This window comes from Neophocaena asiaeorientalis, unplaced genomic scaffold (assembly GCF_003031525.2).
Source record: "Neophocaena asiaeorientalis asiaeorientalis breed wild unplaced genomic scaffold, Neophocaena_asiaeorientalis_V1.1 scaffold242, whole genome shotgun sequence".
NCBI classification, from domain to species: domain Eukaryota; kingdom Metazoa; phylum Chordata; class Mammalia; order Artiodactyla; family Phocoenidae; genus Neophocaena; species Neophocaena asiaeorientalis.
In genome coordinates, this window is record NW_020172451.1 from 4,171,438 (window position 1) to 4,179,006 (window position 7,569).

At 52.9% G+C, this 7,569-nt stretch overlaps 1 long non-coding RNA gene across 1 annotated transcript; it reads left to right on the forward strand.

The window, feature by feature from the left end:
* Window positions 1–306: 306 nt before the first annotated feature.
* Window positions 307–3,213, forward strand: LOC112394706 (uncharacterized). Its single transcript, XR_003002189.1, has 3 exons — window positions 307–386; window positions 516–634; window positions 2,993–3,213. It is a non-coding gene; the product is annotated as an uncharacterized LOC112394706 (long non-coding RNA).
* Window positions 3,214–7,569: the final 4,356 nt, after the last annotated feature.

Consider the following 7,569-nt stretch of genomic DNA (forward strand, 5'->3'; position numbering starts at 1 on the left):
GTGAGGTGCTTAGGGGTGTAAGAGGTCCCTACTTTGGGCTCCTCTCAACTCAGAAATCCGCCCACCCTGGACTCAGACTGCTGTCACCATTAACCAGAAAACATCTCCTAGGAGGAAGTGGGAGGCTGAGGCCCCGTGCTCACCAAGCATCCCCCCACCAGGCCTTCCCTGGGTGCTTTGCCAAGAACGTGGCCTCTGGGTTCACTGAAATGAATGGAACGTCCGCAAGATTTATGTGTCTGCATGCTTTCTCCCCAGGCCTCGGCAGGCTCATTTCACACACACCCAGGACACAAGCACCAGGGGCACCAAACAAGTATGAAAAGAGACAGGCTAGAATCTTGCAACTATCAGATGTAGAAAGATGCTATTGACACAGATATTAGGTTCGTGGTTTGAATCACCGATGGGAGCCTAACCTGGAATGCTGGTCAGGGGCGGAGAAGAGAGGGATGGGGCCCTTCCCTAACACTCACAGCCAGACCCTGCTCACAGCAGCCACACCTGTCTCCTAGGACCCACGTTCGACTGCAGGAGGTGGACCGTGACGGAGGTATGCAGTGAGAGCGGCAGGACCCAGAGGAAGGAAGGAGGGAGCTGCTCTTGAAAAGAGACCAAAACCACCGATGCTCAAGTACGTTTTGAAAGATGAACAAGAGGTATTTGCCAGGCAGACTGGGTGGGACCGATAGCCTAGGCAAAGGTCTTGTACGGGGTGGGAGGTTATGGTACCTCTGGAGCAGAGTACGTAGGGGTGCCCAAGAGCAGCCGTGGCTGCAGTGACAGGCAGGAGGCTGACCGTGGAGGGCTTTGGAGCCATACCCACCTGCTCTGAGGTTATACGGATGGTGCCCGGAGGATTGAGTGGAGTGATCGGGTCAGATTTGTGTATTTATTTACTTATTTATTCATTCATTCTTTGTTTTTGGCCGCACCATGCAGCTTGCGTGGTCTTAGCTCCCCGACCAGGGATCCAATCTGTGCCCTTGGCAGTGAAAGTGCAGAGTCCTGACCACTAGACCACTAGGGAATTCCCAGATTTTTTTTTTTTTAAAGAAACTTGACCCCATGGTCCCTGTATTTTCAAATGACAACCTCAGTTTCCCCATCTCTCAAATGGGGACAATAATAGAACGTACCTCATGGGGCTGTGGTGCAGATTAAACGAGTTAATACAACCAGACATGCTCAGCCCCGTGCCCGGCACACGCATCATAGCTACAGATCAGCACGACCTATTTTCTTGTCGCGCCACTGTTGTCATCATCGGTCAGGCCCGGGATGGCAGGCTCAGGAGCACATGGCCTGTGCGCTCGTGCTGATGGCCTCCTTGCTAAGGAAAGTCAACGCTGTGCAGTGTGGAGCTGTTTACTGCACACGGACGCCAGGCCAAGGGGCGAATGGTGGCTTGGGCACCGCCCCCTGCAAGCTGGCCAAGCCGTGTGCCTGGACACGGGACCACACCCATCCAGAGAGCCAGCCGAAGCCCTTTTCCAATTTGCCAAGCCCTGCATTGGGAGAAGGGGCTGGGGGCCTTTCCTAATTCATGCCTGATGTCCTGGGGTCCCCCTGGAGAGGTGCTGCCATTTGGGGTGAGGGCTGGAAGCTAAGAGGCATCTCAGAGTGGTGTTGGGGGCAGGGGCAAACTGGGAGGGAGGTCTGCCCCCTTGATTCCCCCAGGTCAAGGCCCCTTCCATGGAGGGGTCAGTTAGAGGCTGACCAGGGTCAGTTAGAGGCTCATGGAATTCCACATTAAAGTAGAACCCACAGAACTTCAGAAGTGAATGTTCCCAGCGTGTGTCTCCTCCAGCCCCAGCCTGTGCGTCATGTTCAACACAGAACTTAGAGTCAAATAAACCTGTATTCAGATCTCAGTGTCCCCAAGCCCCTGTGGCTGTGGCTTGACCCCCCTAGGGCTCGGCTTTGTCATCTAGAACATAGTGTGATGCTAACAGCTCCCCTGCACAGGGTAGACAAGAGCCTGACATGAACAAACACGCAGATGGCAACTAGCATGGTGCCTGGCACAGAGCAGACACCCCAGAAATACCAGCAACGTGCTGTCCATCCAAGGTGGGGGAAACATGCACGAATACTTTCCACCGATACCTAAAATATGAAGGTCGAAATTTGGACAGAGGTTTATTTTAATTAGCTAGCAGTGGGAAAGGTTGCTTCAGGAATGTGAGTGCTTGATGATTTCCCCAGGTGGTAGGGAAAAATATGAAATGACAAAAACAAACCGAGAAACATTCTTGAGGGAAAAAGAGACAGAGAGCCCTGTTAATAGCACCACCTAAATATAGCAAAGTGTGTTTTTGTAGATGGCAAGAATGGTGCCCAAACTGGGGAAGAAAATGCGGCTTCTTCCCAAATTTCCCAGCTAGCTCTTTCTTGAATCCAGGTGGCCAGGCACATCTGGAAGCTCCAGCTGATGGAGTGTCAGTCTGTCCACCTGACTTCTGGGCACCGTCCAATGCAGAGGGACAAAGCTTAACAATTTTCCAACCCTTCCCATAAAATCCAGTATAGCGGCCCGACTGGGAGACCTGGTTCTTTCTCACCTGGTTGGGGAAGTAAGATCTCACAAGCCACCTGGTGTGGCCAAAAAAAAAAAAAAAAACTTAAAAAGGAAAAGATGAACACGGCTCCACAAAGGGCCTTCCCCTTTGACCAATTTTGAGGCAGAATTTGGTCAAATCGCTTCACAAACAAATGGGAGGCCTGGAGCCCCCCAAGCCCCTAATTGGGAACAGGTTAGCGGAGACATCCGCCGGGAGTCGCCATGTGGTCCCCAACAGCGGCCTTCCCCACCGAATTCTTTTGCTCTGATTCCCACATAAGCCATAACAACACCATGCAGAACCAATTACGCCCGGCTCCGAAGAGGAGGCCGCAACTCTGGTCGGGGTGGCTGGAAGGGGACCCCCTGGGATGGCCTCCTCTGCGGGGGGCCACCCTGCTGTCAGTCTTGTGACCCGTCTGTGCCCAGAGCCCGCGCCTGCCCTCCCAGAGGAAAACCCCACAGCATTTATCATGAACTCGCTGAAAAGCTGGAGTGTTCCATGGGTGACCAAGAAATTGATGACCCCAGAGCTGACCGCTGGTCGGGAGCCGCTGTGGCATCAGCCATTTGGGAAGGGTGAGTGGTGGGTCCATTTATACTAAATGAGTGGAGAGTGGGGACTTCCCCTTCCAGATATCAATTTACAGCTGCAGAAAGGACCTTCAGTGCTGAATCCAAACGAGGTGTGGCACGGGGAGGGCGGGGTTTGGATGGGTGGGAGCTGCTGGGTGGTGGGAGCTGGCTGGCATCCGATTACATAATGCATCCGAGTGCTCTATCAGCAAACATCTGCGGGTGCCAACGTCAGGTTCAAAGCCTGGCTCCACCGTTGCCCGGCTGTGCGATCTTGGGCGAGCGACTTAGCTGAGTAGGGCCCCGATTTCTCACCTGCAAATAGGTGTAATCAAAGTGTGTAGCCCACAAGCCGTTGTCAGGAGGACGTGAGATAACCCAAGCAAAATGCTTAGGATACGGCACGGATGCAGCAAGCGTTAGCTACTATGAAGATTCTACTAGAGCTTCCCTGGTGGCGCAGTGGTTGAGAGTCCGCCTGCGGATGCAGGGGACACGGGTTCGTGCCCCGGTCCGGGAAGATCCCACATGCCGCGGAGCGGCTGGGCCTGTGAGCCATGGCCGCTGAGCCTGTGCATCCGGAGCCTGTGCTCCGCAACGGGAGAGGCCACAGCAGTGAGAGGCCCGCGTACTGCAAAAAAAAAAAAAAAAAAAACTACACTGAGCTCGTTAGCTTTGTCCTTTGGGTGTCATGGGCAGACTGGTAGAAGCTGGTTAGGGAAATGGGGATACGCACTCCCCCAGAAAATATTTAGTTCCTAGCTGCCTTCTAAGAACAAAGCAAAGAAGCAAACACATACAAGTTTGTTATTCATCAGAGCCCCCTGAGGCTGCAACAGGTGGGCCTCCCAGCACTCGGAGACACTGGTCCAGTCCCAAGGTGCCAGTTCTAGGTGGGGGGGTGGGGGGGGTTGGGCCAGGGTCATCCGTGCCCCGCACCGTGAGTTCCAAACGCAAAGCCCAGGTGAAAGGCTGTTAAGAATTGGAAAGGGTGCAGGAGAGCTTGCGGCATGCCTCATCTGTCCGATGCCCAGCACTGCCCGTCTGCTGTCCTGCTAAGACACTGGCAGCTTCTCCAGACCACAGGCATTGGTCCATCATTTCAGCCTTTTCAAGGCTCAAGATTTTCTCAAGCTGGCCCTGCCCCTCTCTGCTCCCTCCTTCTGGAAACTTTCCTTTCAGTCATTCCTAACTACCCATCCTGGAGCCCCACCTGGCAGGGACTGCATCTGGGTCATCTCCATGTGCCAGAATCCTGCCACCAGGCCATCAGTTCCATTATCCAGGACGTGGTGGACCGGAAGAAGGGGTACAGTCTCCCCCAGGGTGTCCTAGTCTCAGGGCAGTTCCTGGAAGGTCCCCTCTTGTGTTAAATCCTAGGTATGGGTTGATATTGCTGTTATTTACATTTTTCTTGGAAGGTGGAGTTCAAGTGGAGAAACCGATGGATTTGCACTCCAGTTCAGTTCTCAAAAAAGCCATGGCCAAATGGAATCTATGTGGGTTTCTCCAAAGATCACTTTGGCTGGAGGGGTAGGGATTGGCTGTCAGAGGTGGGCAAGAAGAGGCTGCTGCAATGCTCCAGACTCTGGAGGAGGACCCCAGACCAGGACAGGGACCAGGGGGCTGGGGCAGAGGGGACCAAATCAGAGAGCAAAGGGCCAGCACTTGATTGATGTGAGAACAGCATGGGCGGTGGACGGGGGAGACGGGGAATGATTCCCAGCTTTCCTGCCCAGGACGAGGTGGTGCCTTTCATCAGTGTGGAATCTGAATATAGCAGAGCAGTTCTGGAGAGAATGATGAGTTCAGTTTGGACGTGTTGAGTTGGAGATGCATGTGGACATCCAGGTGGCAAGCTCTAGTGGCAGACGAGAAAAGCTGGAGGTGGGTGCTGGAGGCGTAATCTGGGCTGTGGGGTATTTACTACCAACTGGTGATGCCTTCCCCCCATCCACTTCATCCCAGTCTTCCTGATGCCTGGATAGAAGAGTGTTGCAACATCCCGAGGTGATTTATAGGGAAAACGTCTTGTGTGTTTGTTTCTCAGCACTGCCTTCCAAGTGGGAATCTAAAACCCCACATTCTCAACCTAAGTGTAATTTCCAGTCATTTCCACCGACAACATTTGGTTCTTATTATCAAAAGATACTCACACAGATGTAGCATTAAAAATCTTGGCTTCAATGGATAAAGAAAACAAGATAATCTAAAGTACTGCAGCAACTCTCAGACATTTATGATTCCAAGAAATGGTTGTTGGATAACTGCTCTAGAATATCCATTTTCCAGTGTGTTTCTGGGTGGAAGAAAGCCAGCCCTTTGGTAAATTTCAGGCCGTTCATCTGAACCTTCAATCAGGAATGTCCTAGGGCCTTAGATGGTGAATTAGGCATGGACATTTCCCCTTGGTGTCCCCAGACCCGACACACATCCAGGCACACAGACAATGCTCACTAAGGGTTTGTTGACTGAAAAAAGAAACAGCTAAATACTGTAAGTCAGGACATGCTAGGTTTTCTCATTTGACATTTCCTTTCAAAGGTTCCGAGAGCTTAAATTACAGGGAAAGGAAGCTTCTGTAAGTCAGAAATGGAAACATATTTATAGGGAACTGATGTTTTGAACTTTAATGGAGAACTTTATCTTTCCTGTGTCAAATTCTATATCAGTGGTTTGGGTTCCCTTAAGCATCGGTAATTAGTAGAGGGCTCCTCGTTCGTGAGTCCTGGTTATCCCCAAAGTATATTTTTTACATAGTAATAGCTAACATTTATGAAGTACTTCTTACGTGCCAAGCACTTTAACAAATTATCTTGTTTAATTCTCACAACAGTTCTGGGACGATGATATGCTTATTATCCTCATCTTGCAGTCATGGTGACTCGGCCTTGGGAAACGTAGGCCATTTTTCCAAGGGCCCACGGCTAGTGGGAGGCAGAGCTGGTATTTGAGCCTAAGGAATGTGACCCCGCGGCCCAATTACTGACTGTTCCTGTTTCTGAGCCAACGGTGAGCCGGGGGTGGGTGGGATGGGCCTTCACGAACATTCATCTGTTTATTCCTTTCGGGAACCCTGAGAGATAGGTTGTGTTCTGAACCCACTTTACAGCTGGGGAAACTGAGCCTCACAGAGGTGAAGCCGCGTGACATGACAGGGGCTGAACCTGGTCCAAGGATGCCAGCATGCCCCTTTGTCTTCCCACCAGCCCCAGGACTCTGCTCCTCCCTCTGTAGCCCCTGACTCTCCCCATTGCCTGAGACTTACACAGTCTCTGTTAGACAGCAGGTCTCCATTGGGTCCCCCAGGGGCACCCAGGCTGAGAGGGGTCAGCCTCAGCCCTGGGAACCTCCAGGACGCTCCGGGGCCTCAGTGCAATTGTGGCCGCACCATGCGCGGCTCAGGGGGCAAAAGAGGTGGACCATGTGCCGCCAATACCACGTGAAGGGAGCCTGGATCCCAGTACCCATCCTTCCTTTCCACATCTCCCGTGCTGTTCGTCCTGTGCACACGGCCACATGAACAGAATCGAGAGACTGATCCAATCCCATCCCTCTTAGGAGGTTTCCTTGCTTAGCAGGTCTGAGTCAAGGGAAGCCTCTCTTCCTCCCCGTGTGGTGCCCCAGGGACCAGCCAGTCCCCTGCCCCACCCACCCAGCCCAGGAGAGAGGACTGGGCTCCCCGAGAACAGCCTGAAATCATCCAGGATGCTGCCAGCTGCGGCTCGAGCACCCAGAGCCCATTCTCACTGTCTGCCCTCCACCGCCTCGTGGTGTCGTGGGGTCCAGGAGCGGCGGTTTACGGAAGCCTCTGTGCACCAGGCCTCTGCCCATCAGCCCAGCCAGGTGAGCAGGTTTATCTCCACTATACAGACGGAAGGTGGAATCCAAAGTGGGCTTTGGGACCACACAGCCCAGATGCCCATCCCGGCTCGGTACTGCCTGGCTTTGAGCAAATCCCTTCACCTCTCGGAGCCTCAGTTTGTTCATCTCATCAGCAAAATGGGTGCCCTCCAGGGGTTCTTGATCTGGGCCCACAGATTCCTGAGAGATCCTTGGAAAGGACGGAGGGGGTTCCATAAAAGAGGATGGGGAAAAGTTACCTCTTTATTTCAACCAACCTATAACTGAAATGTGGCATTTCCTTCCACCATGAAGGCACGAGCTTCCAGAGGAGTATTAGTAGCGCCTGTGACCTGTCATCAATTAATGGCTGTGGCTACTTCGAAATTACAGTCACTGGGCTTCCCTGGTGGCGCAGTGGTTAAGAATCCGCCTGCCAATGCAGGGGACACGGGTTCGAGCCCTGGTCCGGGAAGATCCCACATGCCGCGGAGCAACTAAGCCCTCGCGCCACAACTACTGAGCCTGCACTCTAGAGCCCTCGAGCCACAACTACTGAGCCCACGTGCCACAACTACTGAGCCTGC